Source organism: Zalophus californianus, chromosome 9, assembly GCF_009762305.2.
Source record: "Zalophus californianus isolate mZalCal1 chromosome 9, mZalCal1.pri.v2, whole genome shotgun sequence".
Taxonomy (NCBI): domain Eukaryota; kingdom Metazoa; phylum Chordata; class Mammalia; order Carnivora; family Otariidae; genus Zalophus; species Zalophus californianus.
In genome coordinates this window covers 91,759,246-91,777,322 of record NC_045603.1, presented here as the reverse complement: position 1 = coordinate 91,777,322, position 18,077 = coordinate 91,759,246, and the positions used below count along the sequence as shown (strand labels likewise).

At 35.5% G+C, this 18,077-nt stretch overlaps 1 protein-coding gene across 2 annotated transcripts in view; it reads left to right on the top strand.

The window, feature by feature from the left end:
- Positions 1-18,077, top strand: part of LOC113921374 (activating transcription factor 7 interacting protein) — a 166,147-nt gene that overhangs the window by 38,981 nt on the left and 109,089 nt on the right. The window contains exon 1 of one of the 2 annotated variants that reach the window (XM_027591877.2): positions 2,650-2,809. The exons of the other annotated variant lie outside the window; for it this stretch is intronic. The gene's annotated coding sequence lies outside the window, so the exon portion shown is untranslated. Of the gene's footprint in view, positions 1-2,649; positions 2,810-18,077 lie in introns of those variants that run through there. 2 annotated transcript variants of the gene reach the window in all.

Here is an 18,077-nt window from a genome sequence, read left to right as displayed (position 1 = left end):
GTTCTGTTTTCCTTGTTCAATTGCTGCTCAATAGCTACAAATGAAATTCATTTATGTTTATTATTTTAGGGTTTTGTTTTTTGGATTTTTTTTTTTTTTGAGAAACTCTGTGGTTTACCAAAGCTTTTTCTTTTCTTCTAGAATTTTCAGTGTTTGTATAAATAAGGCCAAAATGGTGGATAAAATCTAGAAATCCTTTGGTACTGATTGGCAAGTAGTTGCCCCACCTCTGAATACTCCTCCTACCATCCAGTCTGCCTAAGTCCCCAGCTGAAGAAGCCCTGGACCGCTTACAATCCTACAACTAAAGGATTAACATCTGACAAAGTAGAAGGTCGTCAAGTCTGCTTCCACTCTGACTGGCCAGTGCCTAGTGCCATAGGGAATGAGAAACATTTTGCATTTCTGTTTTGCGTGACTTGAATTCTCTTTATTTTATATTATTCTGACAGCCACTTTAAGCTCTTCATTATGAGTTAGGTCAAGCCTCACACTTATTACAAGAAATAGGCAAGAAATTTTCCTATATTCTATGAGGAAGATTTAGGTCCTCTTGTTTTGTATTTCTTTTATATTTAGAGTATATCTTCATTATAGTAATGATTTCTTTCTTTTTTTATAAAGATTTTATGTATTTATTTGAGAGAGAGAGCACAACGAAAGAGAGGGCACATGAGCGGGGGGAAAGGGGAGTGGGCAGGCAGAGGGAGGAGAAGACGAAGACTCTCTGCTGAGCAGGGAGCCCGATGTGGGGCTCGATCCCAGGACCCTGGGATCATGACCTGAGCTGAAGGCAGACACTTAACCGACTGAGCCACCCAGGTGCCCTGATAGTAATGATTTAATAATGTTCATCTGTATACATGTTTCTTTCCCCATTAGAGGGAGTGTCATTTCCTCTGGGCATCTTTAGGGCCTAGAATAGTGTGTGACTACATAATAAATAATGTACTTGTGGAATGAAACAAATCAATGATTGGTTAGATCAACCAGCAGATGGAATGGCTGAAGAGACTATAAATGTGTGGTTGAGTATATTTGGGGAGATTCAAATATAATAAAGCTGTCTAGTTAGAGTCTTAGGGAGGCAAGTCTAGAATATGAGCATATCTATGAAAATTGACTAATTGATGAGTTAATGCTGAATTATTTTTCCCTTTGGCATTAGTCTAAACAATTGAGAGTGAACTATTATAAACATGATTCTTTTTTATTTGTTTAGAGAAAACATACAAAGTGAAACCTGATAGGCTCTATTATTCCAATCCCATTTGTTTTATTATTATAGAGTGAAGTTTTTAATATCTATATTAATATTTACAATTTGAGTATTTTATAACTGAGCACCTATGGACTAAATAAATTATAATACATAATGTTATAGTTGAGCCTGTATTTATAATTCTTTTGAACAATCGTGTACAATGTTCTGTGCAAAGTACTTTACAAAGCTTAGCAATAAAGCAATGCAAATCTGTGTTATTTCCTGACTTATTACATTTCAAGTGATCCCTCATTGTTCTACAATAAAGTTCAGTTTTTAGGCAAAAAATCTTTTAAATCAGTTCTCATTTTAGAGTTCACCTTTTCTAGGAAGGCATTACTGATTCTCTAACTCTGGATTAGGTGATTCTCCTAAAGCCACCCAGTGTTTCAACTAAGTTGAAAGACTCAAATTCTAAAAATAAGTATTAACCACCCTCCACTAATATCTTATTACTTACAAAAATGTCCTGTTTACTTTTATTTCCTCTAGTTTAGATTTCTTGAGGACAGGTGCCTAATATAGTTCTAGAACAGTGATTGCTAAATAAAAATTGAATGAACATATTAAGGGAAAATTACATTAAAAACAAGATAACCAAACCTTATCTATTTGTCATGCTCTTCTTGCTTTGCAAAACACCTTTACAGTTATCCTGTCATTGAGCTCTCTTTACCGATTTGAATCATAGGCATTATCACCATTTTAGAGATGAGAAAATTGTGTCAACACACGTGTTCCAAGAAACAGGCAAGAAGGCAGGAGTACTTGGACGTGAGCCCAGATCTCCCAACAAACTGAGTAGCACCTTCTCCACTACATTTCATGGCCTTCATTAAGGATTGGCTCCTAATATAAAATTGCATATAAGCGACACAACTTCCGGTGGAAGGGTATGATTGGAAGTGCTAGCTCTGGCACAAAACTGAAAGAAAAAATGTGTTTTCGCCATTCCCTCATTACTTACAGTTTAAAATATACTTCGTGAATTTTTAATATAAATGATGAACAAATACACTTCAGCCTTTTCCAAAAAGAAAATCTTTCTCTCAGCTCTTTAACTCTCACCTACCTATTTCCTTCCTTTTTTCCTAAAGCTCATAGAGGGCGCTAACAAAGTGCTACTCACTGGTTGAGCGAAGCTCCACTCAAAACACCCCTCACACTGCAACTAAAAGGCGCAGCGCCACCACCTCAGACTTCCTCCTCCTTTCCAAGGCAGGAGGCGTGGTCAATTTCCCTCATTCAAATAAAAAACCAGGAGATTTGCATGGGGAACGGCTGAGCCCGTGAGCCTATTGGCTGTTAGTACCATGGGCGTGGCCAATATTACGACCATGTAGCCCCGCCCACATAATTTGCATAACGGCCCGGCGCGTGCAAGGGAGAAGCGGGTTTGTTTTTGAATCTGCGGAGGCGGCGGCGGCAGCGGCGGCCCGGCGACTGAAGCGCGCGATACTGAAGCGGCCGCGTTGAGGACGGTTGCGCGGAACGGCTCTGTAGGAAGGAACTTGGTTCCCCCTCCCTCATCTCCCGCCCCGAAAGGTATATGTGACTCCTAGGGGCTGTTATAACCACATTTTCTTAAATTACTATTGTATTTATGAAGAATCAAGACCGCATTATGGCGGCTGCGGGAGTTGTGTGTGCGCCTGCGCGGTTGCGGAGCTGCGGGCGGGCGCTGCATGGGAGCACGTGATCTTGCGGGGTCGGGCTCTAGCTGCAGTTGTGCAGCTGGCGGGGCGGTGGCTGCGCAAGCGCAATATTCATTTTCAAGATCTAATGTTCTTGTTGGACGCCATTTGGGTTCTAGATTTAATTTTCCTCATTCTTGAGGAGTTTCATTTTCATATCCTCAAATTCCCACATTTTTCAAGGAAAACATTTCTCTTGTGTTTTACACTTATACTGACCTCAAACTCTATTTATATTTTTCCGATTCTCTGAGAAGCTGTGAACTTAATTTTCTGTAAAAATGATTGTCACTTGTGGTTCTCGATTATAATTTCACTTTTAGGGTATTGCTGGTTTCAAGTTTATATTTAGGGAGATAAAGATCAGCACCTAGTGGTGGTCTCTGGGGAAGTACATTTAATTGAACTGCATATTTGCAAATACATTTTTAACCGTATTTTTACCAGTTCTGTTATCAGGGAATGTTTGTAAAATAGAAACAATTTGAGTTTTGGAAATATGAGGGTGAAAGGGTATTGGAAAAATCAAATCTCAATCTAAGTTAACGAAGTCTTAATTTTATCAGTTTGTGTGCTTCTGATCCTACTTGCATTTGAGTTTTAGATTTTTTCAGTCTCTGAGCTCTTGGCCATAACTGCTTCAGTTTGGACATTTTTGTTACTCTGACTTTTAAAATTAAGTCTTTTTTTTAGCATTTTATTTGTTATGTGAAATAAAATTTGGTAAATTTTTCTTAAAGAATTCTGCAAAGAACTAACTAAACTGAGGCCTTTATGAGGAAATAAAGTTAACCATCAATGAAAAAAAATCAGTTGATTCTTTAAAAAAAGCCCATGTACATGTGTATGAGATACAGTTGTGTTTGATTTCTTAGTGTTCCTAGTTTTCATTTCTTAAAGAAGGTAGTTCTAAGTATGCTACTGATTTATTTTAGTTTACAATGGTTGTGTCACTATATTTAAATCTTATATAATACCCTTGGAATAAATGTTATACAATTTGATACAATTCTACTGTGCAAATTATTTCTTACTGGACTAACAACTTGTAACTGGTTTTCATAAACTTCACCTGTGGTTTGTGTGTACAGTAATTGGTTTCTTGGTTGGTTATATAACACTAAGTTTAAATCAGTCATCTGTCAAATGAAGAAGTGGCTAGTACTTTATAATGGTTGGTTAGGGACGTTTTTCTTGCCCAAGGCAAGTACCGTTAGCATTAAGTAGATGTTATTGAAAGGAATAGTTTTGGTTGGTGGGGTTTTTAAAAATGACGTCACATATGAGATAGAATGGAGTGATAGGAAAGATAATTCTTTTTTCTCAACAGAAAATTAGCCGTTCATATAATTCCTGGACCTCTGGACTCTTATACGCAGAAATATATTTAGAGGGCAGTTGTGTAATCTCTTCCCTTTTTATACTTCTGGGGTGGATTACCCAGCACACCCTTCCCCCACTTCCTGGGACATTATTTCAGATGTTAGAGTTGAAAGTATGTTGTATTGTCTATAACTGTATTTTTGTATGTGTACTTATGTACACATACATATTTAAGTTAAGAAAAGAACTTTGATCTTAGGGCATGGTACACTTTGCATTTCCAGAAAAGTGAAATATTTTGGTTTGTATATTTAAGCTTATGTTTTCATTTGAATGTACAAATGATTGCCTCTTAGGTTAATGCTGAAGATTGTAGTACTTGAAAACACTGAGGAACGTAATGTATAATGTAAATACTTCTTAGTAAGATAATTTTGCTGTTTGTTAGAAAGGCAAATACACTTCTATAAACTTAAAACTTAAGACCAATGAATTGTCTGACTGTCCACTATTTGTTAATTATTGTTCTTTCAATAACAAGGGTGTTTTGAAATTTTAGTTTGGTAGTTATGATACCACAAAATTTTGGCACGTATGCAACATATATAACATTAAGACTAGATTACTTATTGAACAAATACTAAGTTATTGGGGTCATTTAAAACCTTTTTAGTTTTGTAGATTTTAAATATCACAAAATGTATTTTAGACAAAAGGTTTGCTTAAGCCATAAGCCATTAAAATTGTCTTTTTTTCTTTATGATCTGAATATATGATACATATGTTTAAATACTTTTTTTTTTACTTATAGCACATTTGGAAAGTATTGAAAATTAGCAACATTTAGAAGTAAACACTAAATGTTTTGGTGTGTGTTTTTTTTTCCCCCATGGTTGATCAATCAATAAATACGGATTGTTAAATAAATATTGATCAGTTTTTCATTTGGACCATAATTTCATTCCTATTCTTTTAATTCAGTGTCATATTGTGGACATTTTCCCATTTCCTTATTCTTTTAAAAATACTTTGATTTTTTTAATATATAATATTCTTTTGAAAATGTTTAATGGCTACATAATATTATGTTCTGAAAATATCCCAAATCATGAAATATTTTTTGAATGTTTTTAAGTGGTTACATAATATTGTTATCTCTAATAAGAATGTACTGTGACTTACTAAACATTTCCTTTATTGACCATTTGTTTGTTGCTTTTTTCTCTGTTATAAATAATGCTACAGTGAACATCCTTGCACAAGTCATGAACTGCATCTCATATTTCTTTGAAATTACTGCTTCAAAGGACTTTTAAAGTAATTTACACAATAAAAACTTAGTTTTTTTAAAAGCATTTTCCATACCACCATCAATTTGGTGGCTGAAAAATAGTAGCTCATTAGTTGTTTTTTTTTTCTGATAACTAGTGAAGTTGAACTTTTTAATGTTTATAAATGCAGTTTTCTCATTTTTGTGAATTAGCTGTTTGAGGCTTTTTAATGTATTTTTCTATGGTGGATGTTAATGTTTTTCCTATTGGCAACAGCTATTTATGTATCTAGCTCTTTTGCTATTCATCTCTTTGGCAGGTTTTTTTTGTTTTAGTTTATTACTATTAAAATTGCTTATGGTTTTATATATTCAGAAGTTTTCCATTTTTACGTAGTCTAACGTACTGCTTTTTCTTTTTCTTATTTGTGATTTCTTCCAGGACTTCTTTGCCTAGAAAATATGACCTGTTGTGGGATGAACTAAATATTCACCTATTTTGCTTATTTTTTCTACATATTGTAATGATCTTAAAAAATATGGGTTTTAATCTGTATGGTGTTTATTTTGCCCTATTGTATGGAGATGGGTTGCTAGTTTCCAGTTTTTCCAAATACCTAGTTTTCTTAGAATTTTATTTTGGTGATCTCTTTTCTTACTGCTTTGAGTTGCTAATTTTGCTAAGTTACTAGGTTTGAGCTATAGTTCTGCTTCATTTACTAGGGATATTTAAATTGGAGTCCATTTGCCTCAGGAGTTCCTATAGATAGGCTTTAGAGGATTCCTCGATAGATCGTTCCATGGATTCCTTGATGTATACAACTTTATGTGAGTGTGCATATGTGCATTTTTCTGTGGAAAGAGTTACAGTTTTCATCAGCTTTTGACAGGAATCATGTAATATAAAATCTAAAAGCAGGTTAAGAAGCACTGTCTGGGCCTTATTATATAGCAGTACTGTATTGTTTCATTTGCTGTAGTGCTGTAGACTATATAAATATGTGGAGGGGCAATACTCATAATTCCTTTTCAGTTTTCTTAGCTGGTCTTCCCTGCTTTTGCAGATGAAATTTAGATTCATTTGGTTAAATTTTTTAAAAGCCAGTTATTTGAAGTTTTGTTTAGAATTGCATTAAACCTAAATTGGGATGAGTTTACATCTTTACACTGTTCGATTTTTTTACTCATGACTAGAATACACTTCCTGCAGATTCCACAAAATCTCCTTTTTTAAAGAACACTGGGAAAATTTGTGGTATCTGTTACTTTTCATGAAGGTGTTATTTTACTTGTTTCCTAGTGCTGATATAATGTTAATAGGGATGAGTTGTTAGAGGATATAGGACTGCATTTCTATTTTTAATCTGCCTTAGGACATGGTGATATGAAAATAGTGCAAGTATGAACTTAGAAGTGGGAAAATAGGTTGGCAAGTTAAAGAGTTCTACAACGTTTGAAACCAAAATTTTTCTTTAACATAGTCTTTTTTTTTTTTAATAGAGGAATGTTGAAAAATTACTCATTTTTCTGGCCAGGATGGAGCCTAATCATATTTTTATTTTTAGTCTCTTTGGTAACTGTAAGTTATTCTCTCATAAGGATGTTTTCCTAATTACTAGTATAAATTCATTGTCCATTAAATCTGTTCTTTGTACTGATTGGTTTCATGAAAATAAATCTAGGAAATAGGCAGAAATCAATTGTTAGGATATTATTGGCTCTTATCAAACTTTTTAAATGAAAAATTCCCATATTTGGGTCTTTTCCAAGCAAAGCCATTTACAGAAATTTGCATATTTTACTTTTTTAATGAGACCTTTGCTCTTACTTGAAAACTTTTTCTAGTTCTGACAAAGTATGATACTTGGTTTTTTAGACTATAATAGGAAGAGCAAAATAGGGACAGGAGAAGTGTTACTAGAGAAACATATAGATAGGAACAAGAAGTGATGGCTAGCATCTTGATAGTGAAGAGGGGTCAGGTTTCAAGTGTTAGAAGCAAGAATTTAAAAAGTTATTTATTTTTTTTAGATTTTATTTATTTGACATAGAGAGACATAGGGAGAGAGGGAACACAAGCAGGGGGAGTGGGAGAGGGAGAAGCAGGCTTCCCTTGGAGCAGGGAGCCCGATGTGGGGCTCGATCCCAGGACCCTGGGATCATGACCTGAGCTGAAGGCAGACGCTTAACGACTGAGCCACCCAGGTGCCCCGAAAAACTTAGTTTTGAGGTCATTTAGTTTGGGAATTAGTATTCAGAGAGCTGAATTAGCCTTTGTAACATGTTCATTATGGTAATTGATGATCTTATTAAGGATTTTGGATCATAGAGAATGTTTAACTTGTTCAGGAAGGCAAAGAACTGTATGACTTAGTTTAGAAAGGCTTCTACTGTAATTTTTAAGATTCATACATGGGCATATGTACTTTCTCAAGGGAGTCACATGTGGGGTGTATTATGGGTAAAAATTAGGTGACGTTTTAACATAATGTAAATGGTAGAGTACAAAAAATCATCAAGTAGCTCTGGGAAGCCATAGTCCCTGTAAGTTCCTAGGGTATCTAGAAATTACCCATCCATTAGTGGAGCTTCTCTTTTGAAATTCTTGCCCATTTGACCTCATTATGTTCTTTACAGAGCACAGAACTTTAAAAGTGATTTTGCAGTGTTCTTTCTCAGATTGTCTTGAAATCTAAAAAATAAGTCAGTGGTTTATCCAGTCATTTTAGCTTGTTTAAAACAGAAATGTGAATTCTAAAAAATTAAACTTTGTTTATATATCCTTCAAGTTATATGGTGGAAACCCATTTTGTATTGGAGATAGAGAGTATGAGTGCTGGGCAGCATTTTCATTTTTTTAATGCCTGCAAAATGAGAAGGCCAGGGCACCCGTGCTTGTTTGTACAATGTGAATGTCTTCAGTTTTGAATTTTGATCATTTGCATTTTTGAGTCTTAAAGAGAATGACTCAGGCATCTCTTGGCCACTTCCCAAAAATGTGATAGGCCTAAGGGTACAGTTGACAGTACTTTCCTCAGAGACTTTCTGGTTGGACCTATGTAAATGTGAAAGTCTGAGAAATGAAGATGACCTATTTATCATGAAAAATACTCATTTATTCATGTCTATGGTTTTTCATTGCTCAGAATATTATAAAAATATTTTGTCATTTTGTATCTAATAACTAGGAATAACTAGCTGTATACCCTTTAATTTGGGAGGGAGGGCCCCTTTGTATGATGTGAGGTATTGTCATAATGTCTTACTGTACAGTTCTTTGTCCCTTTCTTTGTTGTTTGTATAGCCCTGTGCTACTTTGGGGAATTATTGTCTTGGTGGATGGGTACCTAGGAATTATGTGTCCAGTACTCTATGGCACTTTTACATTCTAATGAGAATTTGACTTCAATGTTAGGGTGGTGATTCTCCAAACTGAAAGAGCTATTAAAGGATTTCTCCTTGAGTCAGTAATTGTCAAAGATAATGCCTTCTGGTTTGTAAAAAGGTAAACCTAGAAGGTGAGAATAGAATCTGCCATTTTGAGAACCAGGAGAAAGTTTGGTAAAACGGTGAATGATGTGACTGCTTCAGCTCATTCTCAACTAAGGCTTTGGAGTTTGGTAGGAATGTATCTGCCCTGTTACCCTTATTAGATTAAGTGATTTAAAAGGAAGAAGTAGTGAAAAATATGGAAGAGGAAAGAGACTATCTTTGAAATTTTCTCTTATTTCCTATTAGGTGTTAAATGTCAGGAGCTAATTGGATTAGAATAAAGGCTGAACTGCTCTGTGAGACTATTACCATGGTTTAAGGATGATAAATGTTTATTTCTCTCCTGTAACAATACAGAAAAAGACTGTTTAGGGTTTAAGGTGGTTTTGACTTAACATATGGTTCCAGGTTGAACATGGCTACTCCACAGTTTAACCAACCAGGGGCAAGAGAAAAAGGGCAATGGGAGTATACAGCTCATTCTTTTGAGAACATGATCTGGAAATGGCACGTATCACTTTGACTCACGTTTTATGGGTGAGAACTTAGTCATTGGAACATACTTAGTTGGGAAAGGAAGATTTGGGTTGATGTAGTATCTAGGTGGGCAACCATGTGCTCAGCTAAAATTAAGGAATTTTATAAACCGAAAGAAATGGGTGTTAGGGAACAATTAGCCCTTTCTGCTATAAAAGTAAAGTGGAGAAGTAGTCTCTCAAAGTAATTCATAATTTGATACTGAAAACTCGTTTTTTGTTTTAAGAGTTATAGTTAAAATTCTATGTCTTCCTTGGTTTCTTCCCCCTTTTTTTTTTTTTTTTTGAGAGAGAGGCAGAGGGCAAGGGAGAGCAAGAATCCTAAGCAGGCTCCCTGCCCAGTGTGGAGCCCAATGTGGGGCTTGATCTCATGACACTGAGATCATGACCTGAGCTAAAATCAAGAGTCAGACACTTAACTGACTGAGCCACCCACGCACCCCTCAATATCTTCCTTTGAAGTGGAATTTTGAGAGCTTTGTATTTATGATTTGTGGTTGAGATTCTAGTTATTATATTTACCTTATTTGGTGGAATACTTCCCCTTTCTGCTTGCCTTTACAAACATATTAAAGTCATGTTTAGCTTTGCAAGATTGGAATTTTAATTTAATATTAAAATTTCACTGTAATATTTTTGTTATTTATTCAGTTTAATGTTTTTAAACTTTGCCAGTTAACTTGCTTATTTTAAAATGATGAAAGATTGTGGGTAAGACTGTGGGGTAATGACAATTGTGAATGACAGTTGTTTGAACTACTTGTTTTAGTCTCAAAGCTGAGTCTATATTTTTAAATTTTTTTATTTTTTTATTTTTTTAAAGATTTTATTTATTTATTTATTTGAGAGAGTGAGAATGAGCGATGGAGAGAGAGCACATGAGGGGGGGGAGGGTCAGAGGGAGAAGCAGACTCCCTGCTGAGCAGGGAGCCTGATGCGGGACTTGATCGCGGGACTCCAGGATCATGACCTGAGCTGAAGGCAGTCGCTTAACCAATTGAGCCACCCAGGCGCCCTAAATTTTTTTTTATTTTTAAGTAATTTCTACACCCAACTTGAGGCTCAAACTCATGATCCAGAGATCAAGAGTTGCATTCTCCACTGACTGAGCCAGCCGGGTGCCCTGAAGTTATGTTTTTATCATCCTTTCCAGATCCTATTTTTTTTGTATATGTGAAATATACAGTTTGGAGATAGAAAATGTGATTTTTGAGGACCTTGTAACGTACACAGGTAAAAAGATCGTGGTTGTAAATTCTTTGCATATAGGTAAAACTTACTTGATTAATATGTAATTAAAAGCAGCTTTCTATGTAAGTAAAAAAAACAGTATTCATGTAAGGCACAGAAAGTGAAACTGTAATAGGGGGAGATCAAGGAAATCTTAGGGGAATTGTATTTTAAGGGATGAATTAGAAGGATATTCTCAGTGAAGGAAATAAATAGGGTGTTCAGAGTATCAGAAATGAGAAAGAAGGTAGTGTGTTAGAACTCTGAATAACTCCCTGGTATGTGACATAAGATCCTTGATTTTTGTAAGAGTCACTGCTGCCATGGTGCCTACATAATATAACTTATAAAGGATGTTGTTATTCTTAGCTGGAAGTTATCTTTTTTTTTTTTTTTACCTCCTATCTCACTTAAAGGCATTCATTCCTTTCTATTTCTATGTTTATAATTGTGTAGTGCTTCATAAACTTTCTGCAGTTAGGAATTATATCTCATTGATGTGTCTGGCAAATGTCACATTTTAAAGAAAAACCCCATCTAATTTGGAATGATAAGGCCACTATTACAAGTATAAGATTGCTTTCCAGATTGCCTTCCTTACTATTCAATAAATATTTGCTTATTGAAAGACTAGAACCTTTTTGTTTTAGGTGGAGGTGCAAGAAAGGGAAGTAAGATATGTTAGTTCCTTTTTTTTATTTAACTCATGATTATCCACAGATGTCAGACTTTTTAAAAAAAATAATTAAATACATAATTTACTTAAGCACCCACTGGATAAATTGTCATAAGATTTGACAGGCACTTTGCATATGAAAAATTACAAATTGTGAGTCAAGTTTTAGAAAAAATTCTTCCATTCATTCACTAAAAAATAGAAGAAAACAAGGAAACACCATTGCTGATTGCCTATTATTATTTTCTAAGATATAACTCTGAAGGACATAATGTATGCAACTTAATAAGGATTTGATGAAAAGATGGAATGACATAATTATTTTGTGTTTTAAGTTTGTGTAGTTCTTTCCTTTCCTGCCAAACTTAAGTGATTTAAAAGTTGGAAGATAGCAAAAATGAAGAAAGAAAAACTCAGAGAATTTTCCTGAAATCAGTAATATGGTGAGGTGGAAAGAATAGTAATTTTATATTGGGATCAGGGCATTTAGAATCTCCCAGCTGTATTAATATAAAATGGTGGTACCACCTACCTGGTAGGGTGGTTGTGAGGGTTAAATGAAATTAGATATAAAAAATGGTTAGCAATTTTTCTTGGCACATTTTTCTTCTCTGTCTTCAGTCAATTGATGAATCAATTAGTCAGGCATGAATATTTAAGAGGCAGCTAGGTGCAGCTATAGAGAGCCCTTTAATGCAGGAGATTTATAGAAGATGACAATTCTTGATTACTGGAGCTAGAATTAAAATGTTAAAAAAAGTAATTTAGAAAAGTAGTTTTATGATACCACTCACTAGTAGGGAAAAATAAGCATTTAAAGAAGTAGTGTATTTGCAAAGGTGAAGGAGTCTAGAGTTAGGACTGTTTTATCTTAGAAGGTATTTAACAAAAGCCCTGTGAAGTTGCTAAATTTACTAAGTTTACAGTAAGCTTCTTCATGGTAAAGAAGCAGCCATTTTGTCACATTAATTATTTATCTTCAAAGTTTGTCAATTTTTTTCAGATAATCATTATTGCCAAAGTTAGAGATGAAATCATTTATTCTGGGGATTAGATCCACATATGCTTTTTTTTTTTTTTTTTAATTTCAGTGTGCAAAGTGCTCCCTCCCCCTTTATTTACTTTACAGGTATGGAACTTGCTGGATATGCTCACTCAAAGTTGGGGCAAAACAAAGTGTCAGTTTTCTTCCATAACCATTCCTGTGGCCAGCCTCCTGCCCCTTAAGACACAAATTTGACCACATAAGTTTGTTTAATGATCTTATTCTTTATTTTTTTTTCTTGATACTTTATTTACACAGGTCTAACGAGAAGTTGTTTAATACCAAAAGACTTCCTTATTGTCTGGTTAGCAAAACTACATACATTTGACATGAGGTTTAAGAGTTAACTTCTGTCTAGATGTTTTGTAAAGTGTAATAACTTATCTGCTTGATTATAAGATCAGGAACCAAGAGCCGTCTAATTCATCTCAATGAGTTTTCATCTGCAGTACTTAAAACTAGGGTCTTATGGTTGAGATTTCCATATTTGTCAATATCATTGTCAGTTGGGAAGTGATATTCTTTATTCCTATTAAACCTGGGAATCTATAAATTAAAGAAGACCTACTAAATTAGGTTCTGGGAGGACTTACCAGGCATCATTTCTACATTTGAAGTGCAGTCATTTCTACATTTGAGGAGCAGTCCTTTTTCCCTGTCATACCTAATTATAAGCTTTCTCTTTTTAAATGTCACATTTCTCTTGTAGTTATGGTTACCAATTTGATTTGTCCAATTTTATCCTGATAGGAAGGAAAACATTCTTACTGGAACTACGTAAACTGCTTTATAAAAAAGTAAAAAGATTCAGTTTAGATAAGGCCAATCGATATATTCAGTATTTTTATACAGAATTGCTCTTTAATTGTTCTGGTGGCTTCTTATAACCCATATTAAGATCTTTCACAGGTTAGTTTTTCCCCTGGAATTCTGAGGATATTGGATCAAGATATTATTTAAATTATTATTTATACAAAGTATGTTTTAAATTGAAGGTTAAAGATAGATTAAGAAGAGTTTTCCCTATATAACCATTAAAAATATTACACATAGTTAAATCAGTTCATTTAGTCCTAGGTAATTCTTGTTTTACTCAATTAGGGTTAAGTAATCTACTTACACAAAGTTGTCTGCACTGGATCAACAGAATCATGGAAATCCTGACCCATTCTCTTGATATAGTTATGACAGATGTTGATTCATGAAGGTAATGTCAACTTTACACCAGGAGGCCTGTATCCTGGAGTCTCTTCTACATAATGGTAATAGTTAAGATGATTTGGTATGGTCCTTTACTAGGGATCTTTTGATGTTTATTTAGTAGACAAACCTCCCTCAGGTACAGTGGCAGCAAGGATCTTGACTCATTTTTGTTTGAGTTTCATTGCTACAGTTGGCCTAGTTGCCCTCTACATGTGGACACTGCTGTGATCAGAATTATATTTACCATGTAGGGAATTCCTTTATTCTTTGTGTAGCACCTTTGTTTTCCATGTATCATGTCTTCTTATTGGTTTATTCTGTTATTAGGGGAAGGAGACCCTATTGTCTAGTAACTTTTTGAGAAAGAGTAAATGGGAAGTATATTCTTTGAAACCAGGAGTTTGTGAACATTGTCACTATATTTTTAGATACTTGATTGATAATTTGGCTAGGTATAGAAATCTAGGTTGGAAAATATTTTTCTTCAGAATTTTAAAGGCACTGTTTCATTATCTTTTTGCTTCTATTACTGCTGATAAATCTGAAGCCATTCTTATTTCTGATTTTCCCTGCACTGGAAGCTGTTAATCTGTTAATAGTCTTTAGTGTTTTGCAATTTCACTGTAATTTTTTGATGTGGATCTGTTTATCATTGTTTGCTGGCATTCATCAGGCCCTTTCAGTTTGGCAACTCTTGTTTTTCAGTCTTGGAACTTTTTCTTACATGATTTCATTGGTGATACCTTTCTTCTGCCATTCTGTCATTCCAATGTGAATTATTGGAGGGGTACTCCACTTTTCTTAGATTTTATTTCCCTCTTACTTACAATTTTGTATTTTTGTTCAGTTAGATTTCTTGAACTTTATCATCCAGTTCTTCTATTGAGTTCTTCATTTTTGCTATCATGTTCATCATTTCTACTTTTTGGTCCTTGCCTGTAGTATTCTACTTTTTTTTTTTCTTTTAAGTAAACTCTATGCCCAATGTGGGTCTAGAATCATGACCCTGAGATCAAGTTTCATCCTTTACTGACTGAGCCAGCCAGGTGCTGCTAATATTCTATTCTTTTTTAAAGGAATTTATTTATTTGACAGAGAGAGACAGCAAGAGAGGGAACACAAGCAGGGGGAGTGGGGGGGTGTAGGCTTCCTGCAGAGCAGGGAGCCCGATGCAGGGCTCGATCCCAGGACTCTGGAATCATGACCTGAGCCAAAGGTAGATGCTTAATGACTGAGCCACCCAGGCACCCCAACTAATATTCTATTCTTGACACATGACTGCAACATCTTTTCTTATCTGTGGATATTAACTTTTTTTGAAGTTTTTTTCTTGCATAGTTTTTGTGTTTTTTTGTTTTTGTTTTGGCTTGTTTTTGATCTCTATCTTCCATGTTAGACTTTAATCAGGTGCCTTTTTCTTCCTTGCCTGACTATATTATATGTTGTGGAAGATTAAAAATTTATTAGAGGGGCACCTAGGTGGCTCAGTTAGTTAAGCGTCTCTCTCTTTTTTTTTTAAAGATTTTATTTATTTATTCATGAAAGACAGAGAGAGAGAGGCAGAGGGAGAAGCAGGCTCCCAAGGAGCAGGGAGCCTGATGCGGGACTCGATCCCAGGACCCTGGGATCATGACCTGAGCCAAAGGCAGACGCTTAACCATCTGAGCCACCCAGGCGCCCAAGCGTCTGACTCTTGATTTCAGCTCAGGTCATGATCTCAAGGTCATGAGATTGAGCCCCACATGGGGGTATGTGCTGGGTATGGGGCCTGCTTAAGATTCTCTCCCTCTCCCCCTCCGCCAGAACAACCCCCCCCCCCCCGGCTTGTGCACATTCTCTCTTAAAAATTTTTTTTAAAAAGTTGATTAGAGGGTTCCCTGGGTGGCTCAGTTGGTTAAGCATCTGCCTTCAGCTCAGGTCATGATCCTGGGATCAAGTCCCGCATCGGGCTTCTTGCTCAGTGGGGAGCCTGCTTCTCCCTCTGCCTGCCTCTCCCCCTGCCTGCCTCTCCCCCTGCTTGTGCACGTGTGTGAGCATGCTCTCTCTGACAAATAAAATCTTTAAAAAATTTTGAAAAAAAGATTTGATTAGAATATTTACATTTGTCAGCTTTTAACTTCTCTTTGGCTTATCTGGGTGGGCAGTTTTTTGAGAGCTCCCAAGACCTTAAGATCTTGGGTCTTGTGCTTTTTAGATTCCCCCAGAGGATAGTTTTCCATTATCTTGAGTGATAGTAAAGCAAAGTTTATTGAGTGACAGTACAAAGCTCGCAAAGAGAGAGGACCAGAGAGCATTGCCCTAGTTTTCCATTTTCATACATGGGGAATAAAGATCTGATTGCCAGCATTCTGGAAGATTAATGGAAGAAGACGACTAGGGGGCCTCTGCAGTAAGCACTCAATCTGTCTCTTTTTGGTATGCTACTCTGATTTTTAACTGTGGATGTTGTCTTCATATTTTTGCTAGGATTGGGGAGAGGAGGTATTCAGTGGAATGTGGTGAGGATATCTAGTGTATCTTATTGATTCACAAAATGTTTTCACTAGTATTCCCTTTTTTAGTTACACCATCCTACTATTTGCTCCCTTCACCTCAGTTGGCCTAGTTCTTTTAGTTGCTATGTCTTTTGAAGTTGCTGTCATGTAACTTAAATTGGTTCTTGTCCCCAGTGAAGCATGGAATATGATATTTGGGGAACTGCTAAATTAGTTACCAATGGTTCTGCTTATTTTCTGGCTCCCAAAATCTTTTAGCTCTTTTCTCTTTTACTTTTCTCCTTATTCTTTAGGATTTATGCTTTCAAAAAATACCTTTACTAAGTTTTAGTGGGATTTGAGGGAGTGAGATTAGGTGTTTTCATTTCATTATCTTAACATCCTTTTAATGGTGGTTTTCTTTGTATGTATAAGGTTGGTAATAATATGTAACTAAAGTGTATTAACTAAATAAAAGTATTTACTTTCTATAATACAGTGAAACATTTATTTATTTTTTAAGATTTTATGTATTTATTGGACAGGGAGAGACACAGCGAGAGAGGGAACACAAGCAGGGGAAGTGGGAGAGGCAGAGGGAGAAGCAGGCTTCCTTGCGGAGCAGGGAGCCTGATGCGGGGCTCGATCCCAGGATGCTGGGATCATGACCTGAGCCAAAGGCAGACGCTTAATGACTGAGCCACCCAGGCACCCGGAGTGAAACCTTTTATTTAGGTTCCATGGAATTTTTAATATTTTGTATATTCAAAGTATTTTAATAGTATGATATATGTGTATAAAAGGTTATAGGAGTTGATTATAGTTAATTTTCTTCCAATTCTCATTGTTACTTGTGCAACCCCTAGCAAATGGTTACATTCTCTGCTCATAAAACTTTGAAATTATAACACTCTTATTTCACATGATCATTGTAAGACTGAAATGAAAAAAATATGTGAAAAGTGCTAGTTTATATTTAGGAAGAGCTAAAACATTGGAAAATCATGGGAATGTTTACATGACATTAGAAATAGCTTCCCAGTGTGTTTGCTTTTACAAATAAACAGTGATTCAGTTTATTAGGACTGATCCTATCTAAAATAAGTTTCTTATATGATATATAATCAAACAATATTCTTTCTTAGTAAAACTTAAGAATTTAAAACTAAGTAATATACTTACGTTCCCTAATTTTTTATAGACACTTTTTAGAGTTCAACTCTTCTAAGCACATAGTAGTTTCTGTGTATTGCCTGTAAAAACTCTCTAAGAGCTGAAAAATGCTCTACAAAAGGTATTTTTTCCATCTTGGATTTTAAAGAATTTATTTTAGAGAGAGAGAGTGAGAGACAGCATGAGCAGGGGAAGGGGCAGAGGGAGAGGCAGAGAATCTCAGGCAGACTCTGAGCTGAGCATGGAGCCCTATGTGGGGCTTGATCCCGCAACCCTGAGATCATGACCTAAGCCCAAACCAAGAGCAAGACGCTTAACTGACTGAGCCACCCAGGTGCCCCTACCCCCTGGTTTTAAAGTACAGAGGCTTTTTAGACCAAGGCTAAAAACTTGGTTGAGTCATTAGTTGACAACTTTTTCCTAGAAAGTAAGAGTTGAGATCCTGAAAATGAAGGTTCTTAATGATGTAGAATTTTCTGAGATTTTTTGTGTAGAAATGAAAACACCGGGAATTAATTTCAACTCACCATCTCTTGAGCAAATACTGTGTTTTACACTATGGAAGTGAATGGAAAATGAATTAGGATGTGTCGTTGGGGACTCATATATAAAGATAGAAGTAATGAAATATGGTAAGTATAATGATGGTATATGCACAAAAGATCTTGAGAGTGAAATTATACCTGGCTTGGGGGAT